This window comes from Mesoplodon bidens (assembly GCF_964165515.1).
Source record: "Mesoplodon bidens genome assembly, chromosome: 9".
Lineage (NCBI taxonomy): Eukaryota > Metazoa > Chordata > Mammalia > Artiodactyla > Ziphiidae > Mesoplodon > Mesoplodon bidens.
The window spans coordinates 6,165,824-6,184,885 of record NC_138166.1 but is presented as its reverse complement, the minus strand read 5'-3'; positions in this window follow the sequence as shown (position 1 = coordinate 6,184,885).

Genomic DNA, 19,062 nt, shown 5'->3' with positions numbered 1-19,062 from the left:
GAAGGCATTAAAATATATCTGTTTAAAAGCAAAGGAGAAATTGAATAAATTAAAGGATGAGAGCTCCAACGGGGTACACAATCTAATTTTTGAATTCTAAAATTGCACTTTGGAATATCGCAAGTTGTGGGATGAATCTTTTGACAGAGGCCTTATTTTTAATGGATAAATTTATAATTTCCACAAAAATTGAATAAAAGACCTACAATTATAAATATGGTAAAACATCAAAAAATAATAGAAAGAGATAACTGACAGGTTTTTTTTCTTATAAAATATACATCAAAGAAAGGTTTCCTCAATGGAGGCAAAAAGAAAGCATGTCAAAATATTTAGGTGAAATATTTGCACAGCTGAATGGCAAAAAGAAGAACTGACAATATCATCCTTTTAGCAAAATTTGCTCAGATCTTACCAGACATCTTAACATCTATAGAGAGATTGTTTATTTAATTAAAAATACAGTGGTCCACAGAGGAATATTTATATAAATTGTCAACAATTTCAAATGTAGTAAACATAAAATACAACCTCAAAGAATATTGCAGGTAATTGTATGAAAACAAAATAATTAAGACATTTTTAAGAAAAAATGTTGAAAAAATACATTCTTAAGAAAAGCACCAGGGCTTCCCTGGTGGCGCAGTGGTTGAGAGTCCGCCTGCCGATGCAGGGGACACGGGTTCGTGCCCCGGTCTGGGAAGATCCCACATGCCGCAGAGCGGCTGGGCCCGTGAGCCATGGCTGCTGAGCCTGCGCATCCGGAGCCTGTGCTCTGCAAGGGGAGAGGCCACAACAGTGAGAGGCCCGCCTACCGCAAAAAAAAAAAAAAAAAAAAAAAAAAAAAGAAAAGCACCAGTGACCTTATGTAAAAAACCGATTAAAGAACATGAATAAGTGCCAAAATCAATTATTCTGCTTATATTTTTTAAAGTTTATATAATCAATATAAATAATTGTTAAAATTTTTGCTTTGATGAACATGGATATATGCTACTTTTATTTTTAGAAATCTTTGCATAGTTTCAGCATTATAATAAACTAATTTGAGGAGTAAAGAGATAAACATTTCAAAAAACAATGTAATTTTTTTGTGTCTCTAGTTAAATTCTTTTTTTAAAATTTTATTGATGTATAGTTGATTTACAATGTTACATTAGTTTCAGGTTTTTATAGCAAAGTGATTCAGTTATACATCTACATATATTCATTCTCTTTCAGATTTTTTTTTCTCATATAAGTTATTATGGAGTATTGAGTAGTGTTCCCTGTGCTATACAGTAGGTCCTTGTTGGTTATCTATTTTATATGTTGTAGTGTGTGTGTGTTAATCCCAAACTTCTGATTTCTCTCTCCCTGCCATGTTTCCCCTTTGTTAACCATAAGTTTGTTTTTGATATCTGTGAGTCTGTTTCTGTTTTGTAAATAAGTTCATTTTTATCATTTTTTAAAATTAGATTCCACATATGAGTGATATTATATGATATTTGTCTTTGACTTACTTCACTTAGTATGATCATCTCCAGGTCCATCCATATTGCTACAAATGGCATTATTTCATTCTTTTTTATGGCTGAGTAATATTCCATCATATATATGTACCACATCTTTATCCATTCCAGGGTTGATAGACATTTAGGTTGCTTCCATGTCTTGGCTACTGTAAATAGTGCTGCAAGGAACATTGGGGTCCACGTATCTTTTCGAATTATGGTTTTCTCCAGATATATGCCTAGGAGTAGGATTGCTGGATCAATCATATGGTAGCTCTATTCTTAGTTTTTGAAGGAACTTCCCTACTCTTCTCCATAGTGGCTGTTACCAATTTACATTCCCACCAACAGTGCAAGAGGGTTCCCTTTTCTCCACAGCCACTCCAGCATTTATTGTTTGTAGACTCTTTGATAGTCGCCATTCTGACCCTTGTAAGGTGATACCTCACTGTAGTCTTGATTTGCATTTCTCTGATAATTAGTGATGTTGAGCATCTTTTCATATGCTTTTTGGCCACCTGTATGTCTTCTTTGGAGAAATGTCTATTTAGACCTTCTGCCTGCTTTTCGATTGAGTTGTTTGTTTTTTTGACATAGCTGCATGAGCTCTTTGTATATTTTGGAGATTAATCCCTTGTCGGTCACTTCATTTGCAAATATTTTCTCCCATTCTATGGGTTGTCTTCTCATTTTAAAACTATGTAATGTAATTTGACTCTTTCATTCTCAAAATTATCCCAGACTGAAATTTAAAGCAAATAGTCAAAACTATATGTCAGTAGTATAGGCATGACTACGTAGATGGTAGTTGCCAGAGAGAAATGTGGATAGAGTTTAATTATATTTAATTAAAATTAATAGGAGCTGAAGTAGACATCTCTAGGTTGTATATTGTGATTAGTGGAACTAGTTAGTATAGTTAGTTGTTTAGTGGAAGTCATCTGTTAATAGATGGTATTGACCTTCATGGGATTAAAAAAAAAGAAAAGATAAAGATACAGTTTGGTAGGAGACTGTTTTCAAGTAGGGAGGATCAAGAGACATTGGGTCTCTCTTTTTTTTTTTTTTTTTTCTTTTTGCGGTATGCGGGCCTCTCACTGTTGTGGCCTCTCCCATTGCGGAGCACAGGCTCCGGATGCGCAGGCCCAGCGGCCATGGCTCACGGGCCCAGCCGCTCCGTGGCATATGGGATCCTCCCAGACCGGGGCACGAACCCGCATCCCCTGCATCGGCAGGCGGACTCTCAACCACTGCGCCACCAGGGAGGCCCGACATTGGGTCTCTTGATGGTGGGCTGAAGCCTCGGACATGAGGTTTTGATACAAACTGAAGGGCAATATCTTTCCTAATGACCATATCAAAGGCATGTCTCCTACCAAAGGTACTGAGTTTTGTTCATTTGAAGCCTCTGAATGTAGTTATTTTAGGTGTTTTAAAACAGTATTAGGATAAAAAAAATACATTTTCTGTATTTACGTTGGTATGACAGACTACTCACAAGTTAATAAACATGAAAGAAAAAAATACTGTTGTTACATATTAATTTTGTGTGAGACCTAGTCAAATCAATTGAGTCCAGTAAGATAATATAGAGAAAGGTAATTTTATATTTTCATTTACCCAGTAAACACAATGCATAATTCAATAAAAAATAAATCTATTGGAGTTCAGTGCACTAAGGAAATTAAAAATTAAAATATTTACATTCTCTATTGATTTATTTTACTACTCGTGAAAAAAATAGTTTTGCTATGTACAAATGTACATGCACATACATATACTGAATCACAACTCATATACTACCCCAGTTGAAAATGTACAGATACATAAAAAGATGGGGCAATTTGGTGTTTTAAAGTGTTAAAAAAGACTATTTTAAATTTTAATCTGGTTAATTTGTCTGATTATTAAGATACTAGATATTGCTTTAGTTTGTATTCGATTTTTTATTTATGTAATCTTATTATGGTTACTAAAATCCATGTTTTTGTGATTTCTGTCCTTTAGTATCTCAGATTATTTTATAGTTTATCTTATTCATTTATTTGAATATTTTTAAAGGAATTTTCATGTGTGTGCATATGTACATATTTTAGAAAATCCTTGTGGAAAATAGGATATAGAATTCTTCAATAATATAAAATATGATGTAGAATCCTTCAATAATACTACACTAAATGGTAGTTCTAAGACTTGTCATTACATCTCAGGGACTCTATTTAAACATCACTCTATTGAAGACAGACGTTTAGTCTGGTCAGGTGTCAGTAAATACAGATAATCAAGTGCTTCCCAGATCACTAAAAATGGAACAGAAAATAAGTCACCTAAATGGAGACAGAATTAATTGATTCTAACAAATATTAGAAAGCTAATGCTAAAATTTACATGGGACCTTATTTTCCTGAACCTTTAAAAACATGTCAGTCATATTACTTGATGCACTCATCCTTCATGTCTTGAAAAGTAACCCATTCATTATGACATTAAAACGCAACAGAAACATCCCCTCCTTAATGAGAATGCTGCCTCCTCACCCCACCCCCAGTTCACTGTTCCTCGCGTTGTCCATTTCCTTGGTACTTGCCTTCCCTCTCCCACAGTCTTTAACTCTCAGCTGATGCACACCCCACCCCATCATTCACTGAGAAAAGTTACTGCAGAGGAACTCCCTCACGTTCCCAGCAGCAAATCTATTCATTTTCTCTGCACTCCTACTTAGAGTAGGAACGAGTGTCCTATCAAGTCTATTCTTGCATGCACTGGCCTCCATGCCCTCTTGCCTTATCAAGAACTTCACTCCTCAGCCATGCCTCCTCTCCCCTACCTCCTCAATCTGTTCATCTCTCCATCATCAGTCTCTTCCTCTGTATTGGCATAATTCTATCAGCATACAGATATTCTCTACTAGTTCTATTTTAAAATCCCTAACGTAACCCCTCATTTCCTCCTGTTACTGTTCTATTTTTCTACTCCTCTTCCCAGAAAACATTCTTTATTTAGCGGCTTTACTGACTCTCCCCAACTTCATTTCTCCAACTCATACATCAAACTACACATATATGACTTCATTCTCTTTTCAACTGACTCTATTCTTTTCAAGGTCACCAACTACTTCCGAGTTGCCAATTCCAAGAGGAATTTCTCTGTGTTTAACCTACTTGGCCTCTTGACGGTATTCACCATGTTGGAAATGTTGTTCCTCTAGAAACCGTCCCTTCTGGATTCCTTGACCTAATAGTTTCAGGCTTTTCCTCCTACCTCACAGTCTTCTCAAAGTCTGTTTCTGATTTAGATCTTCCTAAATGCCTTCCTAGTATGCCTCCTTCTCTTTATTATCCACATCTTCTTCCTAGGTTGCCTTTTCTTTCTCATAGCTTTAGATACTATTCCTGTTCTCCCACATTCCATGTCTATTTCTCCATGTCAGACCTATCCTCTAGGTCTGAATCCTGGCTCATGAAGTCGAGACTCATGTATTCACCTGCCTATCTGACATCATCTCTCAGATACCTAATTGGTAAGAAATGTTCAAACATAGCTGATTATTCTCTCCACTAACCTATTTATTTCCCTATTTTCCCATGTTATGCAATGGCTCTGCCAGTTACTCAAGACAAAAACAAACAAACAAATCTAAAAATCATGCTTGATTCCTTTCTGTTCTACACCATCATCCCTAAATCCAATTGATCATCAAGTCCTCCTGGTCTAATTAATTCTAAAATATGTCTTGACTTTATCTAAAAGATGTCAATTGTGATTCTGAACTGCACCAGCCCTGTTCTAAGTTATCTTCCCTGTGTTGCCTAAAATATTACAAAAACTTCTTAATTATAATCCCTGCTCTCATGAACAATTCTTCCATTCTCCAAACTATATTAAGAGTGATGTTCTAAAATAAATAAGATCATATCACTTATCTGTTTATTCTCCTCTAATTGTTCCCCATGGAGTCTTTCCATCATCAAGCTCCTATGTACCTCTGCAAATACAGGTCCTCTGTGTCACCTCTGCCTTACATTCCATTCTTCAGCCACCTGGTCTTCATACTGCCCTTCCTGTATCCACGTTGCCTTTCTCTGCTTGAAATGATCTTCCTCCCACTCCTACCTTCATCTGGCTCATTCTCATCCTTTATATTTCAGCTCAAATGTCTCCTTTTTGCAGTCCTCCTCTCTACCCAAACCATTTAAAGTAGCTTCTGCCTACGACTCTTTATCTTCTCACTCTGTTTACTTTGCCCTACACCTATCTAACACCACCTGAAAACATCCGACTTTTTGGCCGCCCTGTACAGCATGCGGGATCTTAGTTCCCTGACTAGGGATCAGATCTGCACCCCCTGCATTGGGAGTGCGGAGTCTTAACCACTGGACCACCAGGGAAGTCCCCTGATTTGGTTTCTTGCTCACTCTTTATCCATTTGAATGCTCACTTGAATGGAAGCTTCTGGAGAACAGGGACATTATCTCTCTGGATCAGTTTTTGTTTTTTTTTAAAGCCCAGGCCAACGTCTGCCCTGTATAGCACTTGATAGGTAATTGTTGAATAAATATATGACTAAATGAATAGATTATTTATAAAGTATGTTTATTATATGAAAAAGGTCAAGGAGTGTGAAATTGGATGACATCACAATCTAACCCAAACTAAGTGGTCAATACCCTCAGTTGTCTAGAAAATTCAGAAAATGTAAATAATCCAAGAACATATGGAGCAACAGTACAGCTGAGAGAACAAAAAATAAACATACTAAGTTTAAAGGGACACATTTTTCCTTTTTGAAAAGTTACAAAGAAATGTATATATAATTGCATAAATCTTAGAAAATATTATAAGGAAAAATAATCTAGGAATACCTGCTATCCTATCAACTGGTCAAAACCTCAATTAATGTTTTATTACATAATTTCCAGATTTTTCCCATGGAGATCTACATATGGTCATTGAGCACTTGAAACATGGCTAGTGCAAATGAGGAACTGAATTTTTAGTTTACTTATTTACTTATTTATTTTTAATAAAACTAAAATTAAAATTGAGGCAGTATAAAATATTTTTTTCCAAACACCACTTTATTATTTGGCATGACTACATTTTGCTTTATTGAAAATACAATGTCTGAATTGAGATGTGCTGTAAATGTGAAATATACACTGCATTTAAAAGACAATATAAAAACTCCAAAAATCTTAGTAATAACTCTTTTATGGATTACATGTTGAAATGTTAATATTTTGGATACAGTGGGTTAAGCAGAATTTTTTTTTTTTTTTCAGTACGCGGGCCTCTCACTGCTGTGGCCTCTCCCGTTGCGGAGCACAGGCTCCGGACGCGCAGGCTCAGCGGCCATGGCTCACGGGCCTAGCTGCTCCGCGGCATGTGGGATCTTCCCGGACCGGGGCACGAACCCATGTCCCCTGCATCGGCAGGCGGACTCTCAACCACTGCACCACCAGGGAAGCCCTAGTGCTAAATTTTAAAGCAATTAAAGAAGGCAAGGAGAAATTTTTCAATAATCATTGAAGTAATGAAAGTAATGGAAAACAAAAGTAGTGGATTCCTATGCATAATTGTGAAAGAATGGATGGAGAATCAGTCACAGTGGGTTCCAGGAGGAACACAAGTGGTGGCAAGAAGAGTTTTCAATGGCAGTGGGAGCAGTAACAAGCAGAAGACAGAAGTGGCTAAAATCAAGGGCATCAAGGGTATCTGAATACATTTGGTCCAAATGACCTTACCCAACTCCTACACATATTGTTCTAATAGAATCATGTCCCTACAAATAAAAAATAAGAGATTTTATATGTTTCATACCTTCTGCTTATTAAGACAGAAAGTAAATAACATGAAGATTTCTATCAACAACAGTTAAATTCTTTTTTTAAATTCTATTTAAGACAGTTCTAATTTTCGGGAAAAATATGTTATATGATGATTTCATCTCTCTGAGAACACTTTAAAAAATAATTTTAGATAAATGATATACTGCTATTTTTAAAAACAGAATACAAGCTCATGGATATAAGAGGCTGAATGCTCTGGCCGATATCTGTGATTTTTGCCTGACTCTAGAAGATGCTGTGAGTACAACGTCAGAAGACAAAGAGCCTGCATGGACAGGTACTCTGGTCCAGCCCTCCTGAGAACACATCAGAATTTACCCATCTAGGCCAACCTCAGGGGTTTGCCAAGGGATGTGGAATGGAATGGTTCTCAGACCACTTCAGGGAGGCCTTTATCCTTTGGGCTCCAAAATGTCAGATCAGCTCCAGGTGTCCAGAATAGGTAACAATATTGTCTCCAGAGAACTTCTAATGCATTCCACATTAGGGGAGATAAACAGAGTAGGACTGTCTTGATTTTCCAAGAGGTTTGAGTCCAGTATATGCTCAGTGTTTCAGTATTGTGTGAGTTACAAATTCCAGTGTTGTCAGGCCACTGGTAGGTTCCTAGACAGAAAAGATTGAAATTTAATATAGAGAAAATTACAGATACAGAAGAAAAAATATTTTATGGTATTATATGGAAATAAAATATAATACCATATTTAGCATTGCTAGAAAAAGTCTCTTAAAATTTGAATCTGTTATGCTACTTACCCCATAAATAAAATCATAGGACTTTCTTGGTTAAGAGCAGTACAATTGAGTCTTTTTCATCCATTTATTTCAGCAGTAAGGGTTTTGCCTCCTATGTCCCACATTTCACGCAAGTTAAATAGATAATATGTAGGACCTAGACATTGTTAAATTTCTAACAGTTACACCTTTTATATAAACACATTGTAATTCAGTTAGGAGCCACTCCTCTCTGCATCATTCCTATAGTGTCATAGAAGCACCAGAAAGAAGGTCTGTCCTCTATTTCTGGCTCTGCCAGTTACTGATTTTTAGCAAGGGTAGGTCAGTTAATCTCTGAAAGTTAATTTCCTCATATATAATATGGGGACAGTACATCTTGTGCTACCTACTTCACAGGGTTGTCATGAGAATCAAATGAGGTAAAACATAAATACATTTTGTAAACAAAAAGAGACATTATTCTTGGAAGCTTAGAAAAATTTCATTAGTAATAACAATGACAAGTCCTCATTTTGTAAGTATTTCTTTTATTAGGAATCTTCTGATTGCAAGCAAAAGAAATCAACTCAAAGAAGTTTAAGGGGGGCAAAACATGAAGAGAGGTTTGTAATATAAGGATGCAAAATCACCTCTTGGTATATGAAACCAGGAGCACATCAAGATCTTAGGAAAAAAACTGAAACCAGCTACTTCTCTCTTCTCTTCTATTTGCCTGAAGCTTTTTTTTTTTAATCTAAAGATAGATTTCTTCTGCTTTTCCATGAATGAAAATGTGGCTACCCACAGATCCAGAGCATATATTTTACAGATCCAGCCACCTAAAGACACTGATCTCTTTCATTTCCAACTACAAATTCATGGGGAATCTGGTTATGCTTGGATGACGTGCCCATCCATGCCCTATATTGTGAGCAATGATCAAGGACAAGACAAACGATATGGCTGTTCAGTGAATACTGCTATTCTCCAATAGACTGGAAAGATAGACCCTTTTTCCTTCCCTAGAAAAGGGGCTGTCAGACATCAAATCCCTTAGGTATCCACTATTCCCCTTTACTTTTGAAAGCATTTTTGCATGTGAGTGAGGTGAAAAAATGTCTTAATACACAACAGATAGAATTCTCTGAGGGATGAAACTATTTTTGTTGAGGAGAAAAAAATACTTTGGCAAGCTATTCGAAAGAAATGTGAGATCTTGAGGGTGTGGTTACCACCTGAGTCCCAAGAACAAAAGAGTGGTTGAGGGTTCTCTGTTCCAGAAAATGAAAGGCATCGGATTCAGCTCTTAAGGCAACTGGGGAGGAAAAAGAAGAAAGGAGACAGCGAGGCCAAGAGTCCAAGAAATGCTGTGCATCAAAGCAGCATGGAGTAAAGAAGTTGTAAAAATCTCCCTGGTGGTAGAATAAGCCTCAGCCTCCATCTAACCCAAAAAAGCCCTTTAAGGAGGAAAATAACTCAGTGTGGTTTTTAATTGATTCTGTGTAATTTGGGTTATATGTCTGCTCTGTAGACATTATGTAAATGAGGTAAGTGTGTGTGTGTGTGTGTGTGTAACTTAAGTTTGTCTGGACCAAATCAGTAAGGAAGAGAAGAAATGTATGCAGAAACGAAAAGCCCCTTGCTTATGAGAGGCACAGCATACACCACCCAGGATCTCAAGGGCAGCGAGGCAACAGCTGAGTAAGGGCTATACATGTATTATTCCCTATGATCTGCCCAACAACATGTCAAGTAGTTAAAACACATCATTAGTGTTTGACAGATGAGGAAACTAAAACTCATTTACCCAGAGTCTTATGGCCAATTCGTCTTAGAGCAGGACCGAAGCCTCTATGTTTCCTCACTCCTGGGCTCATGTTACTGCACTCAATTTTCTTTATTTCCTTCAAATGTTACGACTCTGATAGAACAGGGGTAGCATACCTTAGTGGCAAGAATCAAGACGACATTGCTTTTCACACAATGCTTTTACTGTTTTCTAAAGGCTTTTAATGAAACCACTAAGATTACCTCTTATTCATTCATCTACTCATTTAATATATATTTGTTGAATTCCTATTCTGTGACCAGCACTGTAGTAGGTGACAGCCCCTTGCTTCTGAGCAAGAATAGTTTGACCAAAGTGAATCTTAAAATTGTAAAACAAAAAGACTAAATAGTAATGGAGGACCATGCAGTTCACGGTGTTCCTGATTTTTTTTAAGTACTCTTTGAAATCGCAGTGTCACACAAAGCCTGATCCGGTTTCAGCAGCGGAACTGAATAGTTAAGATTCTGAAACTAACCTCATCAACCTTCATACATTGCTGGTGGGAATGTAATGGTGCAGACACTTTGGAAAACAGCTTGGCACATCCTCAAAAAATTAAACATAGAGTTACCATATGACCCGGCAATTCCACTCCTAGTATATGCCCAAGATAAATGAAAACATGTATTCAAACAAATACTTATGCACAAATGTTCATATCAGCACTATTCACAATAGCCCCAAAGTGGAAACAACCCAAATGTCTACCAACTGATGAATGGAAAAACAAAATGTGGCATATCCATACAATGGAATAATATTATCAGCAATAAAAAGAAAGGAAGACTCATACAGGCTACACCATGGATGAAACTTAAAAACAATATGCTAAATAAAAGAAGCCAGACACAAAGGGCCATATATAGTATGAATCCATTTACATGAAATGTCTAGAATAGGCAAATCCATAGAGTCAAAAAGTAGATTAGTAGTTGCCAAGGGCTGGGGTGGGTAGGGAGTTGGGAATGATTGCTAAAGTGTATGAGATCTCTTTTTTGGAGTGATAAAAGTGTCTTGGAATTAGTGGTAATGGTTGCACAATCTTATAAATTTATTAAAAATCATTGAATTGTACACTTTAAAATGGTGAATTTTATACATGGATTATATCCCAATTTAAAAAAAACTAACAACATCACATTTCTAATTGTGTATAAATTCAGGATAATAAAATCATTCTGAAAATGAACACTAACTCCACTGCAATCGCTACTTCCATTGCTACATTTTCCTTTTCATTGTTTTCCTATGCTCGCCAAAATTCTCTCAACCACTATATGTTAAAAAGGAGTCTGAATAATCTGATGAACTTCTGAAAAAGAGCCAGTGCCCTTTTTTACCTTACCTTCCTCAATATTCTGGCTCTGTTTTGTGATTTTTAGATACTGTTCTCAGCATAAACTTCTTGTTGTTGAAAAAGCAATTGCTAGTGACTCAACATAGGATAGATCAGTTGTCTCTCTGCTTTGAGAATTTTAGAAGCTAAGGGTAAAGCTTTGATAATTATTTAAAATTTTACTTTCTAGGACCAAGAAGGGCCTGGAAGGTGCTCCACCAACATGGACACTCTTGCTCACCCAGGTCTTCGAAAGGAGCTGTTTAGGAAAGGAACAGGAGCACATTGTGAATCAGAGCACCACTCTGTCGGCAGCTGTGCAGCACCAGGTGTCTGAAGCAGAGCTTTGGTAAAAGGATGAGGGTGAACTTGTGGCTGAAGCCTGAGGGCTAAGCAGCACTTCCCAGTCAACACATATGAAACATTTGTGGGCCAACACACTCAGCATGCTTGTGAAAAACAGTGTACCCCAGGCAGGCCTTGAGCCCATGCACCTACCCAGAGCGCATCAAAGGGCAGAGAGAAGCTCCTCCGAGGCCAGGCCTCCGTCTGCTCACCCCACGGGAATTAGAAGCAGGATATGCAAGGAGAGCATGGATCCCAGGCGGAAACCAATGTATGTACCAGCACCCATGCCATGTTCCTGAGTTATTGAATTGCTCTAACTGGGTGTTAAGGGTAGAGTACGAGTGAGCTGGGAATAGAGGGCGCAAGGATAGGCCAGGCCCAGGGCAGGGTGACCAGAGATTTTCTGCCAATACATACATTTTACCCCAGTCGCTATTCTCATAGAAGATTTAAGGTCTGCTCTTCAGCATTTGACTGATTGACTCTCTATTTTCCTGTGGTTGAGTAAAATAGTCAATTAGTGGTTTAGGACTGTGGTTCTTTTTCAAGGAAAACCTTGAAAATTTCATGCCTTGAAGTTCCTCATACGGGGTTTTTTTTCCCCATTCAGTGACCCTGAACTCTTACAAAGAACTCATTTCTTAATAACTGAATATAAAACATAATTCTGTCCCTTTTAGCCCCTAATCCATACATAGACTAATAAGGTGTTGATAATCAACAAATGCTTGCTAAACTCCTTACTACCATGATCTGGAATAATATTGCCAATACTGGTAATTAGGACAGAAAAGCAGAAAGTGCTTCCCTGAATTCCCTTGGCCTGAATCCTAATTCCAGTCCTTATCAGCCCTTCTGTTGCAGTTCCTGCTGAGCTGAACAAGAGACGCACATGCCAGTTTCCCAGTTTAAAGAGAGAGCTACAGAAGAACAGCTGAGCCAGCAGGAAGCATAAACGGCGGGGAAGGTGTCAATATACCTATTTTTTTAAATCCAGTGTAGTAAATAAACACATAGACTTTAATAAAGCCAGGTAGCTCTTTCCCTGAGAAGTTAGCTTATGCTTCAAGCTCGGCCCAAGGTTTGCTTGATCCTTTTTTGGAACAGCGTTTTGAAATTTTGGCAAGGTCAAACAAATAAATGGGAGGAAAAAAAAAAAAAAAGACATGACCTTATTCTTAGGCTTATTCCCTCACAAAGAGAAGCAGGATGTTTAAGAACCAGGAAAAGAGAAGGTAACTAGGAATCCCAAAAACATTCAAAATTTTTAGCGTTGTCCATCACGATACAAATAGATAGTATATCATCAATTTGACTATTACGTAATTTCTCCTCTCTGGATCTTATCCAAACCCTTCATCTTGGCCCTCAGTGCCCTTAGTTGTCCTCTTCACCTTAATCTCTTCTCTCTCCTATTTTGCGTAAAAGTAACATACTTAAACTCTTGGATCTGACGAAGCAGAAAGAAAAAGTGCTATAATTAGGAGCACATGATGTGCCAGGAACTGTGTTACACTTGATGTTATTTAATCATGCAAACGCATCTGCTGAGATATCCAGTTTTGTAGAAGAAACTGAGGCTTACACCTTCCAATTTAGCATAAAGTTAGAATAAATTCTGAGCACCTGAGGATGGCCTGCCCGGCTCTACAGGGTCTGCCCCGCCTCCCTGGCAGCCCTCTCCTTTCTCATTCCCACCACCCTCTTCTTCACTATTACGCTTCAGCCAGACCAACCTGCGGGTTCCCTGATTAGGCCAACCTCAGTTCTATCCTGGGGACTTGGCACCAGCACTTTGCAATGAGAGAGATTGGAATCCTCTGCCCCCACATCTGGTTCCTTCTTCTCCTCCAATTCTCAGTTCAAAAGTGTCCCCTCCTCAGCCTGATCTCCCTGAATCCTCAGTTGAAAGCAATTCTTCCCTCAGAGTAACTCCCTGTTGTAGCCGTGAAAGCGTTTCACTACGATCCCACTTTAGGGGAGTGTAGTTGGCTGACCGCCTCCAACTGCCCCGTCTTTAGATCCACGGCAGTGTTCACATCTGAGGCTGCCCAGAGTCCACCACTGAGCATCATGGGGGTACTAGACCCAGGCCGTTTCTGCCCAAGGCAGGACCCGTCTAATGAGCAGTATTTCCTCAGGAGTCAGGGAAGGGAGCCCGATTGGCCCGGCCAAGACTTTCTCAGAGTCGTACCAGAGTCTGAGACTCTTCCTTAGCCAATTCTTCTTTCCTCCTCTCCTCCCCCAGGTGTCAGAGCTTCGTCCCCTTGGAAGGTCCTCCCCATCTCTCCCTGCTCTCATCTATCCTTCACAGGCATTTCCCCCAATAAACCTCTTGCACGTCTAATTCTGTCTTGGGGTTTGCTTCTCAGAAGACGTGAACTGGTACACTCTTTTTGTAAAACTCTTTATCTTCATAGCACTTACAACTATTTTTAATTGTATCCTGTTTAATGGATCCACTTACCTGCTTATTTAACATCTCTCTTCTACCACTGCTGCATCCCAACAAAGTAAGTCTTATTCACCCCCTCATTTCCAGTGCTAAGAACATGGCCTGACTCATGTCAGGTCTTTAATTAATATTGTTGAATGAATGAATGAATGGTATGGAAGACTAGATTTATATTCTAAATCCAGCTCCTTCCCTTTATTTATTTAATATGGGTATCGACTGTGCTAGCGATTGGAGATAAAACAGTAAACAAAAGAGACAAATTCTCTGCTCGTTTGAATTTATGTTCAAGCGAGCGAAGACAGGCAGTAAACAAATCACAAAAATAAGTGTGTGATATGATAAGAGTTATAAAGAAATGGCAGCGCATAGTAAGGGAATGAAGGGTGACATGTGGGTGGTTAAGCAATATACGTCCCTGATAAGGTGGCATTTAACTGAGATGTTGTAACAGAGTCAACCAAGCAGCTATCTGGAGGAAGAGTGTTCCAGGCAGGGAGAACATAAGTACAAAGGTCCCATGACAAGCATGTCGGGCAAGTTCAAAGAAGAGCATGCAGGTCAGTGAGGCTGAACCACTGAGAGCAAGGAGAATGGTAGGAAGTAATATTTAGGGTGAAAGAAGTGAACTTGGTAAACCAGGTAAATCCTTGTATGTCATCGTAAGAACTTTAGGTGGGGTTTTTCTCTAAGTAAGATGGAAAGTAAATGGATATGTAGTTCTTAGTCAAGGGGTGACAATTCTAAAAGGATGACTCTGGTTGCCAGATAGAAAATAGGAGGGGATAATGGTGGAGACAGAGGGACAAGACAGCAGGCTATTGTGATATTCCATCAATATCTCAAACTAGGATATATCAATGGATGGTGATATTTGGCCAAATTCTGAATATATCTGAAGGCAGAGTGAACAGGATTTCCTCAAGGGGTTGAGGGAAAGGGAGGAATCAAAGAGGATGCCAGCTTTCTGGCCTGAGCAAATGGAAGGATAGAATTACTGAGTACTGTGTTTTCCTCCGGTCAAGCTCAGTTTTACAGGTTCAGACACAGATAGGCCAAGAGTTGATTTAACCAAATTTGAGGTTTTTCTGTTGAATACAATGGTGGGGATGTTTTGAGGGTATCTGCAAAAGAATGATTATCCTGGTACAAGATGCATAAGTTGCTTAAGGAGAGAGATTATCACATGACAGGGCATGAGGGACAGGGAAAAGGCATATGGTCAATGGATGGAAGATCTCTGTGGATTGAAGAATTGATGGTGATGAGGTTTCAGAGGGTGTGAGATGGAAAAATCAGAGGTAGAGGTCAGAGAGTGGGGCAGCCATGTTCTTTCCTTAGCATAATAACAACTTCCTTTTCTACCCCTGCCTAATACTTGGGAAGAAGAGTCATGGCTAAAATGAAACAACAACAAATCCCAAACCCACTTCTCCGTCTGCCATCCCATGTGTCTACCACTTTCCATGGTTAAAAATTCTAGAAAATTTCCTCATTAATCTCTGCATGCTCAGCACTTACTTACTCCTTAATTTTACATGGTATGGCTTCCATTCACAGCAGTATATCAAAGTTCTTTGGTATATTTGCCAACCATCTACTGTTTTTTTTTTCTTTTTTTTTTCCAAAGTTCTTAATAAATACATAGAGCAAAGTGGTTTTTAAACATTTTTTTATTTTAAACATTTTATCAAGAAGGCACTTTTTTTTATACAGCAGGTTCTTATTAGTCATCAATTTTATACACATCAGTGTACACACGTCAATCCCAATCGCCCAATTCTTCACCCCCCCCCACCGCCCACGGCTTTCCCCCTTTGGTGTCCATACATTTGTTCTCTACATCTGTGTCTCAATTTCTGCCCTGCAAACCAGTTCATCTGTACCAACCATCTACTGTTGACATGACAGACTCAAAGGAATTCAGAATTATTGGGATCTTGCCGATGATCTAATTCAACACACTTTTATAGGTAGGGATATTGCAGTTTATATAAGTTAAGGGACTTTCAAAGACAGATATGCAGTTGAAAATAGAGCTTTGAATTGCTCCAAGGTTATTTGATTACCTGCTTAGAGCTTCTTCTACCATAATACTATTTCCAATTCTCTTTTGTTTATACTTGTCCCTGGGAGTATTTTTGATGCGTTTGAAATAATATATTACCTTTTTTTTTTCTTAAACATCTCCCTCCTTTACTTATGTACTGTTATATTCCTCAATGCCCCCTGGCCTCATGGACAATGACTTCAAGATTTACCTGCTTCAGCAGGAAATTGGCATCATATTCACATGAGCTCGCAAACCAGTCTGATGGTTGAAGTCACTGCCTAATACTTTACATGTTTTTCCTCTTCTTTTCCAGTTCTCTTCTGTCATGGCTGCTGTCTGTGAAGCTAAATGAGGGAGACTGAGCATTGCCAGGGGTGCAGTGTCCATCAGGAGCATGTAAGTGTCCATACTCAAGGGCTGTCTCTGTATGTTTTCAGTCCACCAGCATGCTGGTGCCTGGGTGGTGGTATGCTCCATGCAGAGATGATGGCCTTTATGTTATCTCTGCCCCACAGTGTTGTAACTTGCAAACCAAAGGGTGCTGCTTGTCTTTTAAAGTCTTTCAGTAATAATTCAATGAGCTTTTGTATTTCAACCTTTGCCCAGAATCTCACAACATCTCTAATAAAAATGGTTTTGGTTTGGGACCTTTCTAACTATAGACAGGTACGGATGCCATGCTAGCCCCGCTATTCTCCAATTATTTATAGGCTCTCCCCAAACCAGACTCTCTCCTTCTTACTTAGAGAGCAAAACCCTCAATGTAGACAATGGAAAGGTGTCCGCATGTTACATCTGCTCCCAACTTAGCCAAAGACACACACTGCCCATCGGTTGTCTCTCTGTGTGCGTGTGTACACGTCTGGTTGTCCTGACTCTCTCTTCTCTGGTTCATCCTTATCCCCACACTAATCCATCAATACACCAAGCCAACCACGTCTCACGTAAACTCTCCTTTCCCACTTCTGCTTGTATATCTCATAGCAGGATGAGTAAGAAAAGGGTTGAAGACCAGAAGGAGTTTCTGGATTTTAATATCATTTCTCACACTAATCCCATTTGGCTTCTGACTGATATAGAATCTCAAGGTTGTAAGGGATCCCAAAAGTTCATCGATCTCTAGATCCTTCCCAATATATGATCATCCAGTCCAGAGTTTTACAACTTAGTCAAGAATAAACGAGTTTCTGAGGTTCCCTATTTCCTTCGGGGGAAATTGTACACTTTTTTTTTTTTCACTTCAAGGTAAAATTTGTTGGCTATAGCTTTCTTCCAATAGGTCTGAAATCCACCACCTTGAATCCAGACAGAAGATGTCTATTCCCTCTGATTTATGATATCTCTTCAACCATTTATAAATAGCTATCATGTCACTTTGTATCTTCTCATTCCTGCATTAAATATCCCTAGTTTCTTCAATTATTCCTTATGACATGGTTTGGAGTTACTTTAAGACCTAGATGCTCTCAGCTGAATGTGTCTCAATTTGTCTTTTAACATGTCTCTAACTTTCTTAACATATGATGCTCAGTATTATTCAGCAGCAAAAAGAAACGAAGTACTATATGTGCCACAACATGGATGAACCTTGAAAATTCTACGCTAAGTGAAAGAAGGCATAGACAAAAGACCACATACATGGTTCCTTTTATATAAAATGTCCAGAATGCGTAAATCTATAGAGACAGAAAGTAGGTTATTGGTTGCCTAGGACTGGGCGTAGCAGGGAAGGTGGAAAGATTGGGGGAATAATGGCTATAGGGTATGGGGTTTCTTTTGCAGGTAATGATAATGTTCGAGAATTGATTGTTGTGATGGTCACACAACTCTGTGAATATACTAGAAACCATTGAATTTTATACTTTCAATGGATAAATAATATGGTATGTGAATTATATCTCAATATAGTTGCTTAAAACATATCATGTCCAGAAGGGAAAACAGTACTCTGAGGTAGATTGCTTCAACATCTGTATATCAATTTCACTCTCTATAAAATAGATGAGTTAATACTATTTTTTCCACCTGCTTAACAAGGTTGTTGAATCATATCTTTCAACATCATAATTATGTAAATTGTTAATTATTTGAATGATTCTCACCACCTCATATCTGGACTATTAACACAATCCACTTGCTGGTAACACCACTTGTTCTGTTGGGTAAAAGCTTTTTTTTTTTACATCTATTACCCAGCTCAGGAGAATGTAGGGAACACTTAGTGCCTGTTGTAAAAACAAATCCACCTCTTCACCTTAACATTTAAAGCTCTCTTTCAACTTTGTGCCATACTTCCTATCATTCTTTACAACCAAACTACATTTTGATTATAAAACTGTTATTTCCATCATGTACTTTGCTTTTAACCCTTTTAGCTGGTTATTCCTCTTAAAATATACCCTGTTATGAAGTGAATGTTTGTGCCCCCCTCCCAACCCCATTCATTTGTTGAAGCCCTCACTCCAGTATGATGGAATTTGGAGGTGGGGCCTTTGGCAGGTAATTAGGTTTGGATGAGGTTATGACGGTGGGGCCCCCATGATGGCATTAGTGTCCTTATAAGAAGAGTGAGAGAGATTAGAGCTCTTTCTCTCCACACAGTGAGAGCACATCGAGAAGGTAGCCATCTGAAAGCCAGGAGGAGAGTCCTCACTGGGAAACTAAATTGGCTCATACTTTGATCTTGGACTTCTCAGCATCCAGAACTGTGAGAAATAAATTCCTATTGTTTAAGTCACCCAGCCTGTGGTATTTGTTATGGCAGCCTGAGTTGACCAACACAAAGTCCTGGAAACTCCCCATCAATCCCCACTCATGGCTTCCTTCTAAAGTTTTTTCAAAACTTTCTCCTCTTGTAATTTCCCCTCAAACTGCTCACTCCATTATTCTGCATCCTCTCAGAAGTTTAGCTTCATAATAAAGCTAATTTTCAGTTCTTATTCATCCATACATTGTATTTTAACTCCTCACCTTCTTGACA